Consider the following 19,206-nt stretch of genomic DNA (forward strand, 5'->3'; position numbering starts at 1 on the left):
TATCTCCCTCTATACTTAACCAAATGTCATAAGGATTTGACAATTTCTTGATTTTATTATTTGTGTTGACTATCCTTGACCAATTTTCATCCAAAATTCAATATTGGACAGTTGACCTTGACTTTGACCAGAAATCAACTGTTCTGACTTTTCTCAATTCCAGATGAATTTCCCTGATTAATTAGCTTCCAATCCAATTCCCGTTCATCTTCAATCAATAAACTCCATTGAATACCTCTTCAGGGCACCCATATTTTCATACTCAAAAGTCAACTCCTGATTAAATGTTGACCAAAAAGTCAACTGTGTTGACTTTTGATCAGTGGTTTTCACACATATACTTATCGATGTTTTTAAGTATGTTTAAGTTATGTTATTGAGTGTTTTATTTCTTTATTCGTCATTTTATGCTTTGGTTGTATGTTTTAATGTTTTCAGGCGCATATGGATAACTCGGACTAAATCAGTGCAAAACTCGGAGTTTCGAGGAAGTTCAGAAAGTATGATTCAGGAGACCTGACACGGGTGGCCGTGTTGCTCAACACGGGCCGTGTCCGGAAGAGCGCTGGAACAAAGTGTGGAAAGAAGGGAAAAACAGTGGTGCAACACGGGTGCCCGTGTTGCTCAACACGGCCCGTGTTGCTAAGCCTGGGACTGAATGGTGAAAAATAAAATAACAGAGGACCAACACGGGTGCCCGTGTTGCTCAACACGGCCCGTGTTGGGTGATGACGCTGTTTTCAGTGATTTTTATTATTTTGTGCAGTGGATGGGCTGAAAGGGTGTTTTCGGAATTTCCAACCAACTTAAGTGAGTCTGCACTATTTAGGAGAGTTTTCAAGATGAATTAGGGATCTTTTTGCTACACGAAGAATTGGAGGATAGAGAAAGGAAGCCTATGCAATTGGAGAAGAACAGAGAACTCTCATGAGCGGAAGCCATTGAAGATCAAAGTTCATCATCTCTATTGTAATGTCTTTATTTGATATCTTTGTAATTTCTTTGGATGATATGAGTAGCTAAACCCTCCAATGCTAGGGGGTGTCCCTGATTAACATTTGTGATGATTTTGAATTCCGAATTTCAATAACATATTTCTCTTTTACATTCAATTTAATGGTATAAGGTTTTTAATGCTTTCCTCGTCGGACCAACTGGATTGATTTATGACTGACAATTAGGATTGACCTCCATTGTTAGGGTTTTTATACCATTATACTATAGTAGATATCACCTAGGACTAGGGATACCCTATAGTAACCGGATTGTTCTTTATTATAATAATACTTGATTTGATCACTAATTTCGAAGGACTTTGGGATTAGGATTTCAATGTTCAAAGGTTTGCCCACTAAGGACTTAGGAGCAAATACCCTTAAGAACCGGTAATTGATAAGTTGAATTTTGTTAATGAAACAAGGGTTCAGAATTGTTACATGTTAAGGCATACACCTACCCTGGCATGTTACTCATATTTGGCTAAATCAACCTTTTTAAGTTTATTTGCAATTTAATTCGTAATCATAAAAACCAAAACCCCCAAGGCTTTTTGTTTAATTGAATTCCTACTAACTCTATAATATCACGCAGTCCTTGAGATCGATATTCGGGGAATTTTCCCTTTATTACTACAGAGGCAAAATAGTACACTTGCTATTTTTCCGATCAAGTTTTTGGCGCCGTTGCCGGGGACTGCCGAAAATTGTAGAGTTTTTAGTTTTATTTCAATTAGAATTTTGTTGCTCTGCGACTAAAATTTTATTTTCTGAAAAAAAAAATTATATTTTATTTGACTTTTGTTCCTCATTCTAATAATTGTCTAATCTGTTTATGCGAGGTAAGGCCTCAGCAGAATTTCTTTTTGACGCAGAAATTGAAAGGACTTTTCACGCAAGGCGCAGACAAACTCGTCAAGCTAAACTGGAATCTGAGGAAGAAGTAATTACAGTTCATTCTGGTTCAGACACCGAAAGTGAAGAAGAGATCATGGGCGAGGTACCACCACCAGAGAGACTTCTCGGAGACTATGGTGCTAGAAATACACCGGGAGGAAGACTAACTATTGTCAACCAACCGGTGAATGTTCCTAATTTTCAATTGCATCCAAGCACCATCACTCAGCTCGAAAGAAAGCCTTTCACCGAAAAGGTTAATGAAGATGCAAACAAACACCTACAGAGGTTTCTGACCATGAGTACAACTTTAAAAATCGAAGGTCATACAGAAGAGGCCAAGAAGCTGAGAATGTTTCCATTCACCTTGGCAGAAGAAGCAGAAGAGTGGTTTTATTCCCTTCCAGCGGGCAGCATTACATCATGGGAAGAGATGGAAAAAGCTTTCTTAAATGAGTACTTTCCCGCCTCGGTATTTATAAGGAAGAGGTATGACATTCTGAATTTCAAGCAGAAGGAGGGTGAGCCCTTAGGAGATGCATACAAAAGATTCAAAAGAATTCTAGTAGCATGTCCCACTCACAATATGGACAAGACTGAACAGATGCAAGTATTTGTCAATGGGCTCAGAATGAAAACAAAACAGTTAATTGATACAGCAGCTGGAGGCTCGACAAATTTCACAACAGCCTCAGGCATCATAAAAATCATTGAAGCAATAGCTGCAAATGAGCATTTGGAATTGTATGACAGGTGTGCTAGCAAACCGGAAGGAATCATTGATCTCAAGCTGGAGACTTCTAAAACTCGGGTTGAAGATGAGATAGCCGCAGAAGTTGAAAAGAAATTGAAGGCTATGAATATAGGTAAACAACAAGTGGCTCAAGTTCAGCAAGCTCAACCTGTAAGCTGTGAAATCTGTAATGGCCCACACCAAACGGTGTACTGTTTTGCTACTCCCAAGCAGATTGAAGAAATCAAATTCCTAAGGCAAAACAACCCGTATTCTAACACCTATAATCCAGGGTGGAAGAATCATCCAAATTTTGCTTGGAAAGATCAACAACAACAAGGTACCCAGAAGGCAGAGTGGGAAGTGGCAATTGAAAGATTAGCTGGGCAGTGTTCTCAGTTCCAAGAAGAAACAAGAAACAACCACAGAAACACTTCGGCCTCAATTAAAAATCTAGAAGTTCAAGTGGGGCAGATAACACAGCATCTCACTCTACAGGCACAAGGTACCCTACCGAGCTCAACTGTGAAAAATCCGAAAGACCAAGAGAAGATTAATGCTGTTACTACAAGAAGTAGGAGAGTAGCAGAATCTGAAAAAGAAAAAGAAAAAGAGGAAATAGATGACCCCATGGTAATAGAGGTGGATCTGGAAATAAGAGAGAATCCAAAAGAGCCAGAAGTGGTGGTACCACCGGTTAAACCAATTGAAGAAAAAATTAAGAAGACGCTGAACCGGTGATAAAACTACCCTTCCCCTCCAGAGTGACAAAGAAGGGTTCAAGAGAGAAAGACTTTGAGAAATTTACTAAATTGTTCAAAAAGCTAGAGGTAAATCTACCATTCTTTGAAGCCCTTGAGCACATGCCTTTGTATAAGAAATTTATGAAGGAGGTGTTGGCGAAAAAGAGATCACTAGGAGGAGAACCAAAAATTGCAACGGAGAAGTGTGGTATAGTCTCAACAGCAAGAAAGATCCCAATAAAGAGGAAAGACCCTGGGGCAGTGGCGATACCATGCACTATCAAGAATATAGCATTTAAAAAGGTACTCCTCGATTCTGGGTCTAGTGTGAGTTTAATGCCTTTGTCCATTTTCAAAAAGCTTGAATTAGAAAAGATTAGTGAAAGTAAGACACAGTTAAGGTTCGCTGATCACACCGTCAAGAAATCCTATGGGGTAGCTGAAGATGTACTAGTGGAAGTTGATAAGTTTGTATTCCCTGTTGACTTCCACATCATGGATATTCCGGAAGACGAAGAAACTCCTATCCTTCTTGGGAGACCATTTTTGTCGACAGGCCGCTGCAACTTCGACATAGAAAAAGGGACACTAACGCTGAAATCATTTGATGAAGAAGTAACCTTGAAGATGTTAGGAGTTAAGAAAAATAGGGCAGGTGTGAATGAGAAAACTTCAGCTGGTATGACAGAAGGTGAAAAAGAAGACAAAAATCCTAAAAATCTCCAAGAAAAAGTTCCAAGCATAGCCTCTCGGTTGGAACCAACTTATGCAGCTGTCAAAAGTCCTAAGAAAGCTAAGGAAGTCAAGAAGAATGTGGGAAGTAAACTGAAGAGGATGGTTATCCATGCTTTTCATCTTCATGAGTTCACGGTTGCGGAAGTGATTAGCAACAAGGTTTGGAGAAGGAAATACCCTCCATAATAAAGGGTAATGGACCGTCGAGCCATGCGACGTTAAACGAAGCGCTTCGTGGGAGGCAACCCACGGTTTTAATAATTAATTTCTGTGTTTGTTTATTTTATTTTCAGGAAATAAAAGAGGACGTCTCTAGTGAAAGCTTGGAAGTGATCATTGGAATGCAATACCCTCTGTGAGTCACCTCTCTCGAACTCGTTCTGAAACATTGAGGTCAATGTTTAGTTCAAGTTTGGGGGAGGCTCTTCTCCTTGCATTTTATATTTTTATGTTATTTTTATGTTATTGGTATGATGTGAAACCATAAAGTGAATTCTGCCCAAATTTTAAATTTTTATTGAAGAAGTGTTGATCCTAAAGAGCGATCGGGAATAGTATATAGAGATGAAGCAAGGATTGGTTGAGGACAGAAAGTTCGGAATAATGTGACAAGAAGAGGTTTGTTTAAACACCCTTGGTTCCCTAAAAGAGATACGAGTCTAACGTGTAGATTTGCACCATAGTACTTGTCTCCTGAGAAGTACTTCTCGAGTAGTTTATTGATACAGTCTGGCATAATTCGGATTCACTTGCATGATGGCTGGTTGAAAAAAAAAGAGATATAAAGTTGGCACCAAATGATGAAAAGGCGGTAAAAGGCAATCGGCTCGCTAAGTTGGGTAACCCTCACCCGGTTATTCAGCCCAAAGGAGATTGAACCCCAAACGTCGTCCAAAAGGACAATATATAACTGCAAAGTTTGAAAATTTCATCAGTAAGAAAAAGTAGCCAATGTTGCTAGTTTGGTGCCAGGAAAAGAAAATAAGAAGCCTTGATTCGTCTCATGCAGGTGATGATTATTATAAGAAATGCAGTGCCTTAATATGATTGTCCGAATGAAAGAGGAGGAAAATCGGAAAGAGACTTAAGTGCAAAGCATAGTTGGAGAGGTATCCGAAACGGGAGCTTGAGGTTTAATGTGGTAACAAAACTCGTTGCGTCATGTGAATGCCGAACCAACTGTTTCTTGATCAATACAGACGGATACCTCACGTATGAACACCGTGTGCTTTGAAGGTCATTAACTTTTGTAATTGTCGCTTGAGGTCAAGCAACGGTTTAAGTTTGGGGGAGTTTGATCAGTGGTTTTCACACATATATTTATCGTTGTTTTTAAGTATGTTTAAGTTACGTTATTGAGTGTTTTATTTCTTTATTCGTCATTTTATGCTTTGGTTGTATGTTTTAATGTTTTCAGGCGCATATGGATAAATCGGACTAAATCAGTGCAAAACTCGGAGTTTCGAGAAAGTTCAGAAAGTATGATTCAGGAGACCTGACACGGGTGGCCGTGTTGCTCAACACGGGCCGTGTCAGGAAGAGCGCTGGAACAAAGTGTGGAAAGAAGGGAAAAACAGTGGTGCAACACGGGTGCCCGTGTTGCTCAACACGGCCCGTGTTGCTAAGCCTGGGACTGAATGGTGAAAAATAAAATAACAGAGGACCAACACGGGTGCCCGTGTTGCTCAACACGGCCCGTGTTGGGTGATGACGCTGTTCTCAGTGATTTTTATTATTTTGTGCAGTGGATGGGCTGAAAGGGTGTTTTCGGAATTTCCAACCAACTTAAGTGAGTCTGCACTATTTAGGAGAGTTTTCAAGATGAATTAGGGATCTTTTTGCTACACGAAGAATTGGAGGATAGAGAAAGGAAGCCTATGCAATTGGAGAAGAAAAGAGAACTCTCATGAGCGGAAGCCATTGAAGATCAAAGTTCATCATCTCTATTGTAATGTCTTTATTTGATATCTTTGTAATTTCTTTGGATGATATGAGTAGCTAAACCCCCCAATGCTAGGGGGGTGTCCCTGATTAACATTTGTGATGATTTTGAATTCCGAATTTCAATAACATATTTCTCTTTTACATTCAATTTAATGGTATAAGGTTTTTAATGCTTTCCTCGTCGGACCAACTGGATTGATTTATGACTGACAATTAGGATTGACCTCCATTGTTAGGGTTTTTATACCATTATACTATAGTAGATATCACCTAGGACTAGGGATACCCTATAGTAACTGGATTGTTCTTGATTATAATAATACTTGATTTGATCACTAATTTCGAAGGACTTTGGGATTAGGATTTCAATGTTCATAGGTTTGCCCACTAAGGACTTAGGAGCAAATACCCTTAAGAACCGGTAATTGATAAGTTGAATTTTGTTAATGAAACAAGGGTTCAGAATTGTTACATGTTAATGCATACACCTACCCTGGCATGTTACTCATATTTGGCTAAATCAACCTTTTTAAGTTTATTTGCAATTTAATTCGTAATCATAAAAACCAAAACCCCCAAGGCTTTTTGTTTAATTGAATTTCTACTAACTCTATAATATCACGCAGTCCTTGAGATCGATATTCGGGGAATTTTCCCTTTATTACTACAGAGGCAAAATAGTACACTTGCTATTTTTCCGATCAACTTTGGTCAAAATCCTAATTTTAGGGAGGCCAGATGATCCAAAAGCTTGTATCTTCCATTTAATGCCTTGAGTTGAATATTGTGAAACCCTAATTTAAGGTGAATTTCAATGGCGATGATTCCACACCATTATACCTCATATCCTCCTTTTTTTAATCAGAAATTCCTTTCAGGAGAAGCTTCTTTTCTTCCCACTTTTGAGTAATAACTATGATATGAATGCATGTATTTGAATCATGACCTATATGAAGTATGTATATGAATGCGATGTGAAAGCGAGTTAGGAATAAATAGGTGGGCAAATTTTGGGGTGCAACAGCTGCCCCTATTCAATCTTCTTGGACCTGAATGTATAAACTTCGCGGGTTCTGGACATGTGAGGTGTAAGTGGATTGAATATCAAAGAACCAAAAAATTTGCACTCTGAGAGAACAAAGAATATATGCTTGAGAGAGACATCCATAATCACAGGATTTGAAGGGGTATGCCGATAATCACCGGACTTGAACGAAGAGGACTGATAATCACTAGATCTCATCAAAGGATGCCCATTATCACGGGACTTAAAAAAAGGCACCAATCATCATTGGACCTTAGCGGGAAGGACTAATCATCACTAGACCTAGCCACGAGACACCCATAATCACAGGATTTGAAAAAGGATGTCGATAACCACCAAAATTTAAAGGCAAGGACTAATAATTACTAGACCTGACCATCGGATGCCCATCATCACAGGATTCGGAAAGAGACGCCAATCATCATTGGATTTGAATGAGGAGGACTAATCAACACTAGACCTAACCAAAGGATGCCCATCATCAAGGGACTTAATAGCGGGATGCCAGTAATCACTGGACCCTACCGAGGAAGACTAATCAACACTAGACTCCATTGCATATCTATAATCACGGAACTTGGCTAAAAAGTACTCATAATCACTAGACTCAAAGAGGTAAGTCTGATAATCACCTGACATGAAAGGGGAGGACTAATAATCACTAGACCTCACAAAAGATGCCCATCATCATGGGACTTGAAAGGAAAGGACTAATCACTACTAGACCTAGCAAAAGATGCCCATCATCACGGGACTTGAAAGGAAAGGACTAATCACCACTAGACTTGACCAAAAGATGCCCATCATATAGGACTTAAAAGAGATGCAAATAATCATTAGATTTGGTTGAAGAAGACTAGTAACGACTAGACTCTACTGGGGATGTTATTAAACACTATATTTGAAAGCGATGCCAATAAACCATTGGGCTTGACCTGGAGAAGAATAGTAACGACTAGACTCGATTAAGGGATGTCGGTAAACACTGGACGGTCAAGAAGACATTGATGCTTATGAAGCATAAGAACTACATGAATCCTTCAGACCAAAAGGCGGGGTGTAACTCTTCAAGAGTGGCAATCATTCGAATTGCCACACACCAAATATGGCTATCCAAATGATCGAGATATAAGATATTATCCTCACTCAAGTTGAACTCGGCAAACGGGAAAATAATAACGAAGACTAGTGACTAGTAGACTCGACTAGAAGACACCAGTAAACACTGAAAAATCACTAAGATATTGATGCTCGCGGAGCATAAGAATTACATGAATCCCTCAGGCCAAAAGGCGGGGTGTAATTCTACAAGAGAGGCAATCGTTCCAATCGCCACACACCAAGTATGGTTATGCAAATGATTGCAAAATGAGATGGGTTGAATGCCCATCCTCATTCTCACTCTAACTGCACGCAGCACACGGGGAAATAACCATGGAGGCAATGATCCTTACTATGAAAGACATTGTATCCAATCCACACTGGAGAGAGAAGGTGAAACTTCTTCTGGGGATATATTATTTTGTGCTTTCAGAGCACGCTTAAACCTGGCTTATGCATTGATGCATGTTTGAATTTTTCAATGGCGTGATGCTCCAAACTCGCAGAAATGCTGCGTATTTTTGTAGATGCAATATGAATGTAATGATTACTATATGCAGAGATAACGAGGGCCCTTTAGAGAATATTCCACTGAATCGTCAATCAGACTGCGTCTTTGACCTCAGGTGAGGTAAACACCAGGGAGAATCCCCTTAGTGTAAGAACTCTACAGAGATGCCAATTGATATTAGACTTTAACTTGCAAGATGTACCTCTTGGTTGTTGACTCGTGGAGCATAGAATAACCTTTTGACTTCTCACCATGTGCCACGCTTGGAGGATTTTCATCTTGAGGAGATTCTCTCTATTCACAATGTTAGGGATGAGAAACCCTGATGAGAAACTTTTGTTAGGGAGGAATGGAACAAACTCCGAGGAGAAATAAACTCCTATACTTGGGGATAGAGTAACTTCAGACATCTTGCTGGGGAAAAGCATTATGATACTTCTCAACTATGTGATGGCCAACTGCACCTTACAGGTGAACAACAGTTCCTCCAGTATAAACCAAAAGATTATGCCCTAATATGCCTAACTTACGAAGAGATTTGCGTCGAAAGGATCCTTACACCCCAATTACTTGAGATCATCTGCCCCAGTATATTCAAGCGTTCGACATAGTCCCTCACGATCAACGGATCCTCGAAGAGATTTATTGAATCTCGATGTAACTACCCCAGATTGACTGAACTTGAGAGATTCCTCGACATCACTACTTCCGATTGGTTGAACTCAAGAGAGATTCCTTGACTTAACTGCCCCTGATTGGCTGAAACTCACAAGAGTGATTCCTCGTCGTGACTGCCCCTGAATATGTACATCTTATCAGAACCCTCAAGTTTACTTCCCTTGAAGTCAAACAACTGTGGAAGCAACTTTATCATACTCGAAAGAGTATTCAACCCTTTCCTCAGGTTAATCAAACCAGACTACATATGCTTAAAAGAATATTCATGCCCCTGCCCTTAGGGTAGTCAATCAAAGCAAGTATCAACTGATTTGCTCGATGGAGCATTCAAACCTTTCCCCTCAGGGTAACCAATCAAGAACAGTATCAAACTGATCAGGCTCAACGGAGTATTCAAATCTTTCCTCCCAAGTTAATTAATCAAGGACAATATCAAACTGATCATGCTCAATAGAGCCTTCAAGCAACATGCCTCTTGATAATCAATCAACGAGGGACACAAAATGCACATGCTCAACGGAGCCTTCAGACAACTTGCTTTAATAATCAGTCTATGAAATGATCCCTTCTTACTCTACGGAGTTCTCAAGTCTCTTTTACTTTGACATGATCAAGCACTTCATGGTTTCTCATCATGGAAACTTCCTTGATGTTTAGCAAATGTTTTGCATGTAGAAAAATGTTTATTCTAAGAACGAAAATTCTAATGCAAAGCCTATGTTAGTCTTGAAGTTTAAACAAATTTTTTTATTAAAATGAGGTGGCCACCTCTTGTGAATGAATCACAACTTCGATTTTTTGCATATGAAAGATAAAGAGGGCTTACGGTACCAACACAGATATGTGTTATGCTTCATTGAGAGTCAGTTAAATGCTATCTCATCTGAGTGCTTTTTCAAAATAAACCTTGCTTCAATTAGGACTTTTGAGGGTTGTAACTTGGTCGGGTTCATGGTTTTCAGAAAACAATGGATTTTTAGGCTAAATATTATTTGGTACCCACCCCCTTCATGATGTTCTCCACTTCTATACTCAGTTAACTCGACATGAGTGTTCATCCTTCACAAGGAATTTTGAAATGGTTGAGGAATCAAAGGTTTTTCAGAACTTATGAAGGAGTGGCTATGAAAGAGTAAAACATATCGGATGGTGACTTAAGTTGGATGACATGAGTTGCGCTTCTGAAGCGTGATATGGCACAGTTGTTATGCGTACAACTCGTTAGTAGTGAAGGGTTAATATATCAGAAGCCTACGAAAATGATATGTCTCGATCTACAGGTGGGACTCGGTAGATTATTGTTATAAGTATATTGTGCCAGAGCATTGTGTTTTCTATTGACTGTTTGTTGATCTGGCGAGTTATTATTTTTGTTTCTAAGTGATGGTGAGTGTGTATTTGCTGATGTTATGATGTTAAGTTGGCACTATACAGTGTTACGATGATTTTTGTTACCGCTATTGTGAGGTTGTTATTAGTTGGATGATGATTATCGGAATTAATGAATGGACAATACTATATAAATACAGAGAAGTTGATTAGGTTGATCACGTTGACGTTTTGTTGGTAACTATTATACATAGATATGGAATTCCAGTGTGTGAGGGTTTCTCCTGTTGGAAAGATTTTTAAAGTGAATTATGATGATGTTGCTTGTCCATATATAAATGTGTTGTAGTTGTTGTTGTTACTACCTTAAAGTGTTGTGAGTTGAGATAGTGTTAAGTAGTTGTTGAGTTTGTTAACGTTTAGGTTGCGAAGCTCTTGTGTGATTAACATGAGGATTTGATTCGAACCACGTTGTGTTGCTGGTAGGTCTGGATAAGTAGTATATGAAATGTAGTTCAGCATGAATTGAAATTAGCAAATATAAGTTCACACAACATGGTGAGGGATTATCCTCACGGTTTAATATCCATCACTTTACCTACTATTAAGATAACAAGAAAAGCTTATCTCATCTCATGATTCCATCAACTACCAACAAGATATTAAGGGTGATCAATTTCTCAATTTTTCAATAGATAGACGATAACCATAAAGGAGCATAAACTGTCGTTACCATATAATAGCGTCCTTTCAGAAGTTGCACTCAAATTCATTAACGGCATCATAATCAAAATTCCATCTTCTAGAATTATCCTTTCCCCTTAGCAATTGATCAGTGGTTTTTACACATTTATTTACCATTAATTTTAGTCGTCTTTGCTTTATATTGTCAAGGGTTTTACTTCATTCCTCTACATTTTATGCTTGGGTTGTGTATTGTATTGTTTGCAGGCTCAAAGGAATAAATCGAGACAAATTAATGCGAAAAAGTACAAAAAGTGGAGTTTTGAAGGAGGTGAAAAAATCATGCTACAGGAGGCCTAGTGCGACCACCCGTGTTAGCAAGTGTGAGATCTGGAAATTTTCAGAATGTTTCTCTTCGTGACAGGCGTGTAGTATTTTGATTATAACTAGAGCTTCGTCACTCGGAATGACGCGATTCCGGTGGAAAAAATTCACTAACTAAATGGGCTACAACTTTGATGAAGAACTCAAAGCCAAATTCTGAAGTTAAGAGGTGACACGGGCCGTGTCAAGGGACACGGGCCGTGTCAAGGGACATAGCCGTGTCAGGAGGCATAGGAAAAAAATAAAATTTTAAGCTGACAGAAGTCTGACACGGGCACCTGTGTCACGGGACACAACCGTGTTAAAGTGTCTGAAGCAAAAACAAGTGATGGTTGGTTCTAGGGGGCTGACACGACCACCAGTTTCACGAGACATGGCCTTGTCAGCTAGTGATGCTGATTTCGAGTAAATTTATGTTTTTTAACCATTTGGGACCCAGAGGGGTGTTTTTAGTATTTTCAACTGACCTAAGTGAGTCTGCACTATTTAGAAGAGTTTAAACGATGAATGAAGGACTCTTTTGGCACACAAAGAACTATACAATTGAGGAGTGAAGCTTATGCAATTGGAGAAGAATAGAGAACTTTCATGAGCGGAAGCAGTTGAAGATCAAGGTTCATCATCTATATTGTAATATCTTCATTTGATATTTTTGTAATTTCTTTGGATGATATGAGTGTCGCACGCTTGCGAAAAATGGATCAGAGTTACCACTAATATATTTATCCCATCGAGGGAAAGGAATATCAGAAAACCTAAATCGAATAAGAACAAGGTCTTACGACCAGATAACTAGGTACGGGAGTCGGTTACGCAAGGGGAAGGTACTAGCACCCCTCACGTCCGTCGTACTCGACGGTATCCACCTACATTTGTTTCTATCTAAAGGGTGTGTCTAAAGTCTAAGCCTAATGCGAATGCATGCAAAAGAAATACGGGGAAAAGAAAGAATTATTTACAATTGTATTCACTTAGGCGCCGCGACCCAATACCTACGTATCCTTTTCAGGAAACAGAGCGCCGTAGTTCGGCTCACATGTTTTTTAGTTGGGCGGAGTTAACATTCACGCTCTTGCATAAGGGGACGACCTACGATGCGAACAAGCAAAAATAACAAAGCCCTTAAGAAAGCCAAGAAGGCAAGAGAGAAGAGAGAGTTTGAGTGTTTCAAGTTGAACCCTTAAGCAAGGGAGACTCGAGTTACTCTTTGGTTGGTGTTTTTTATGATTGAGAACTTCCACTCAAGTGATTCCCTAAAGCAAGGGAGACGGGAGTTTTCATTCCCTTTTTATTGTTTTTAACCTTTATTAATGTTTTTTAAGGTGTTTTCTTTGTATTTTTTAAAGGGAATTAGTTTGAATATTTGTTAGGTGTTTTAATGTTGAAAAGAAAAAGAAATGAATTCTAACCTAATATCCTATTCTATAGTTACCATCTAACTAAGGGGAGGGAATCTAAACCCTAATTGTGGACCAAAATATATTGCATAAATGCAACAAAAATACTAATCAAAAGCACTATACAAGTTTATTAAAATATACATGAAACAAGCCAAAGAAATTCAATTAAAGTCTATTCAAAGATTAGAATTAGAACATGGAAATTTATATGTATAATCATACATGTGTCAACTAAATTCGTGCAAAAAGTCGAGACTAAATTCAACTCCTAAGTCTCTTAACAAAATTATTTACAAAGAGGTATTAAAACAAAGAAAATTAAAGTATATAACAAAAGATATGATTTATTAAAAGTGCTAAAACAATTAGAAAAAATTCACAAAAATATGGAAAACTCACTTCCTAAAGTGTCTAAAAGTATTTTTATGCATTTTTTATTTGGATAAAAATTGATTTATGAGGTAGAAATTAAAACAAAACAAAATTAAAATTAAAAATAAAACTAAAATTCTATTAGCCAGGGGGTGTAACAGCAAATGGAAAATAAACTGAATTTAGTTAAAGGTGTGCCCGGGCCCAGAATCAGGGGGTGGAGAAAGCATAGGCACCCAGGCCCAGGTTCCCTAAGTTGCGTGTGCATTAGCAAATGAGGGGTGTAGTCCATAAAACGTTCCAGGCCCAAACCATTCATGGCCCAACTACATTATCCTTCCATTTCTATTTTTGTTTCATTTTATTTCATTTTTTCCTGTTGCATGCATGTTTATTATTTGGTCTACTATGACTAAAACGTGACATGTAAATGTATCGATTGGTCACACTTTCACTTAAGTCATAAAATGCCAAAAAAAAAAATCTAAGCCAATCATAGCGCGACAACAGAAGATACAATCATGTGAATAAAGACAAAACTTCAAAATAATGGGAAACGAACGAGTACAAGCTCGCCACGTGTGCAAAACGGAATCAATGCAAGTAACAAGAACCAGACGCCGGAGCTAGGGCTCCGGTCATCTTCTCCGGTGATCACCACCGTCAGCCACCACTATGCGCCCAGAAAATCATGAAACCTACATTACTCCACTCGGTTTTTTGTGCTGATTCCAAATCTGACATTAGTTTCCACTTTTAAGACCTCTAAGCGTTGAACCGAACACTAAACAAGAAGTCCTAAGTCACCGGAGCGCATCAAAACATACAAGCAATCACCATTTCTACTCAATACGATACTCATGAACTTACAACAGTGTCCAAATAAGTTCAAACACATTTATATCAACAGATCAGAGCTAACATTATTCTAGGAAAAATTGAATGCTCACGCCTTACATGTTCATCTCAAGTATGCTTATCACGTGTCTAAGGTGCTGAGGAAGTTTGAGAATCTAACCTAAAAGAGTTCTTGATTCAAAGTTGTACACAGAATTCCACCAGCTGCGATCCAATGCCTCGAGTCTTGAAGATGATGATGACGATATCGATTTAGTGAAGCTTTGAACTCAATCCCTGAGAAATAAACTCAGAGATTTATGCATATTGGAGTAGAACTTAGATCTTATTCCCTGCTTCGTTCTTGGTAATGATGATTAGAAGTGGAAGATGAATAAACTGTGTTGCCATGGTGTTGCTACAAATGAAGATGATTAATGGAGAGGGTGAAGCTTCGTGAAGAGTGTTGAAGGTTATGGACTTTTTCGGAGTTGTTGGAGGTGGTTAAGAGTTTGTTACAGTTTGTACCAAACTTTATGGAAAGGGAAGGTTGAAGATGAGAGAAGAGTGATTGAGAGGGAGAAGAGCACGAGAGAGAATGGAAGAGTGAGGTATGTGAAACTGAAAAAAAAAAGAGTGTTTCCCGAGTTGTGAAGGGTTTCTATTTTATACAGGGTGGTGGTACATGGAAGTTATGGTGTGGTGTTGTGTAGCTTAGTTTCACTCTAAACTTAGTGTGCAAGAATGGTGCATTTAGAGTAAGCTTCTCATGGACTTTTCACGTGACATCTTATGCATGGCCAAATGTGGGAATAATGGTAGTGGAGTATGCAACCCTTGGCCTGGCTTAGTATCTTACCTATGTTGATCATCAATGGCGCCTACTTTTTATGCCCATAACTTCTCTCATGGCCCACCAAGTGACACAAACTGGGCGCCTAATTGAATATGGAATGAAGTATAAGATGTTTGGTGTTCAAAAGATCTTGAGTTGGTGCCTGGCAATAGTAGAAAGATGGTCATAAACTTGTTATGCCATCCTTGTAAATAGATTGCGCGCGTGACCTGACCTGGGCACATAACATTGGCGAAAACATGACTTGGCCAGGGCATGACTTTGAGTATTCTTATCTTGGTCCAAACATGTTTAATGGTTACAATCCATGGCTCATTGGAAAGAAGACATGGTAGGGAATGATTTGATACCAAGCTTGATCCCAATGGAGATTTGTAGACCCTTAAAATTGATGTTCAAAATGGCACGCCAGATGTTTGACAAAATGCACGTGTGTGAAATAGATCTTAGCCTGACCAGATGCATGTTCTTGTCTTTGCGAGGATGAGACTTTTAAGCTTTGTAGATGATTCAATATTCACCCAATTGACTCAATTCTTGGCTTGTTGTGTAGAAGACATGGAGGAAAAGAGATAGATATCATGTTTGGATTTAAAAGGTTCTTTTAATGCTCTAAAACTGGCATCAAATATGGCACACCACGTGTTTGATCAAATGCTTGTGTCATGCCCAGAAACTTGCCCAACAACTTGTCTTAAACCAAATGTGTTTCTTCAAACTTCTCTCTTTTGTATCTTTTAAACCATGCTTCAAATGGAAAAACACTCAACTACAAAGTTGTTCATCTCCATGAGATGAACAATATTGACGTTGAACAGTTTCTGAAATAATGCCTACTGACACGTGTAAACTGGTGCTGGAGTGAGCTGGTCAACCAAATTTGAAAACTCCCAAAACTTCCAAAAATTTTCTAAGTATTTTTCACTTTCTATTTTTGGTAACTTCCAAATTCAACTAACTTCCAAAAATGGTAATTCTTGGTTATTTCTTGATTTTATTATTTGTGTTGACTTTTCTTGACCAATTTTCCACCAAAAGTCAACATTTGACTAATTGACTTGATTTTGACCAAAATACCCAAAAGTCGAATGTTTGACTTTTTCAGTCCCTGGTGAATTTTCTGATTAATTAATCTCTGATTCCACTTAAAATCAATCATCAATCAAAGAAAATCAATTGCACACCCTCACGTGAGCCTTATTCCATCTCACACTATAAAATCATCTCCTGATTAAATATTGACCAAAGAGTCAACTGTCGTTGACTTTGGTCAAAAACCCTATTTTGGGAATCTTCAAGCCTACATTCTCCAATCAATTCCTTGAGTTGAAGATTGTAAAACCCTAATTCCAAGAGAATTTCAATGGGGATGATACCACACAATCAGACCTCAGATCCACATCTTTAATCAGGAATATCCTTCAGTAGAACTCTTTCCTTGTCAATTCTGAGCAGTGATCATAAATGAATGAATGTATGGGATTATAACCTGAATGGGATATGCACATGAATGTAAGCCAGATAAATAGGATCGGACAAATTTGGGGTATGACAACTGCCCCTATTTAATCGTCTTAAACCTGAAAGTGAGATTGACGTCGGCCTTTTGAACTTTCAATGTAGAAGAAGATTAAATATCAAGACCTGAAATTTGTCCTGAGAAGATGGTGTGAGTATTATCCTTATTTTTTGTTTTGATATCTGCTGGGGAGAAGAGAATCTGTTTTTCGATGGGGAAGATTGTGTTTGAATGGTGTTAACTTGTAATGTGGTAACGGTGCCAATACAAGGTTCTCAAGGGAAATGATTGTTATATGAAACAGTGATTGGGAAATATAGGTTTGACGGAGAGATAAGATCTACGGGCGATCTACGATCGCAAGGTCTGAAATGAAGGTAACACGGACGAGTGTTGAAGGAAGATACAGACGAGTATCAAAAGAATAACACAGACGAGTGTTTGGATCAATACGGATGAGTATTGAAAGAAGATACGGACGAGTATCAAGGAAAATAACTCGGACGAGTGTTTGGGTCGATACGGACGAGTATCGAAAGAATAACACGGACGAGTGTTTGGATCAATACAGACGAGTATTGAAGGAAGATACAGACGAGTATCGAAAGAATAACATGGGAAAGTGTTTGGATCAATACGGACGAGTATTGAAAGAAGATACGAACGAGTTTCAAGGAAAATAACTCAGACGGGTGTTTGGGTTGATACTGACGAGTATCGAAAGAATAACACGGACGAGTGTTTGGATCAATACGGATGAGTACTGAAGGAAGATACGGACGAGTATCAAGAAAATAACACGGACGAGTGTTTGAATCAATACGGACGGGTATTGAAGGGAGATACAGACGAGTATCAAAAGGATTAACAAGTACGGGTGTTGAATCAATACGAACGAGCATTGAAGGAAGATATGGACGAGTATCAAGGAAAATAACACGGACGAGTGTTTGAATCAATACAGACGAGTATTGAAGTGAGATACAAACAAGTATGAAAAGGATCAACACGTACGAGTGTTGAATTAATACAGACGAGTATTGAAGGAAGATACAGACGAGTATCAAGAAAAATAACACAGACGAGTGTTTGGCCGATACGGACGAGTATCAAGGAAACTAACACGAACGAGTGTTTTGGAAAGCTGCAAACAATGAGATGCTTAATAGATAGACTCACTAGGGATTGAGAAATCCAGGTATTAGCACCATGGCTTGAGAGGGGTTGTTATATGGTAACATATATCAATTAGGGCTTGTGAGGATAACATTCTCTATGGGGATGCATCACTGTCTTGTTTGAGCATTGATTCTGATTATCTGGCTTATGCTTCATATGCATGTTTGAATTTTTCTATGGCGTAATGATCCGCCTTGACAGACATGCTACGCTTTTGAGGATGAAATGTTATGTGCAATGAATACTATATGCAAGGAGCCAAATAAAGGGCTTGGCGCGATAGAGAAGCATGATCATTGGGGTCTGTTGCTTGCTGTCTTGAGATACCACTACGAATTGGTATTGGAAACCCTGCAGTACCAAAGATTATTGGCAACTGCGCTGAGGGTTGAAGTATAGCTTTGTTGGGGGAGGGAAGCGACTTGATCTGACTTTCCCTACATCCTGAGTTGCTTGGGGATTGTGAGCTTGAGGATATCCCCTCAATTCACTATGTTGGGGAGTGGACATGGGCTTCTTCAGGTGCCCCATGCTTCCTAGTGCTAATGAGTTATGCGCTCAAACTTCTACAGGGGACGATGACGGCTTTTGCAACACGAACTGGGTCAAGGTGACCATTGGGATTCGATACCTGCATGGAAAACAACATATGGATGCAATGACATTCCCTTGGGATGCTTTCACGTCCGTGTAAGGTCATGTTTCATTTCATTTTTTAGCCTGATTATTATTATTCCCCAATGTTTTCAATGCAATGTTTAATAACAAATTAAATCACATTTCGCATACGAAAAAAGGAAAATAACAGAGAAAGTTTTTTAGCAAAAGGATCATCTTATTGATGGCATGCCTGTGAATAGGCCTTTATACAAGGAAACAACTCCTAAATGAGTTAGTTGCAAAAAAAGAAATAAAAACACAATAGGTAAAATGGCAAAGAGAAATGCTCGAATTTCCATTAAAACCGATATTGCTACAGTTCCCATATCCTTGATTGTCTCAATGCTTTGCTTCAAAAGCGTAGTGGTTGAATTGATCTGTCAATCGCCAAGGGCGCATAATGATGTTTGTGAAGAGTGTTCAGACTGCGGTCTCTCGCTCTTGATTCCTAACTTTTGCCTGGATCGCCCTTTCGGGTTTTTAATCCATCGGGATACCTTTTTTGCCTAAGTCGCCCTTTCGGGATTTCAACTTAGTAGGTTATTCTTTTTTTGTTTCATCCCTAACTTTTCCTGGACAAGTTCTTTTTTATGTCCACCGGGAT

This window comes from Vicia villosa, linkage group LG3 (genome assembly GCF_029867415.1).
Source record: "Vicia villosa cultivar HV-30 ecotype Madison, WI linkage group LG3, Vvil1.0, whole genome shotgun sequence".
Taxonomy (NCBI): domain Eukaryota; kingdom Viridiplantae; phylum Streptophyta; class Magnoliopsida; order Fabales; family Fabaceae; genus Vicia; species Vicia villosa.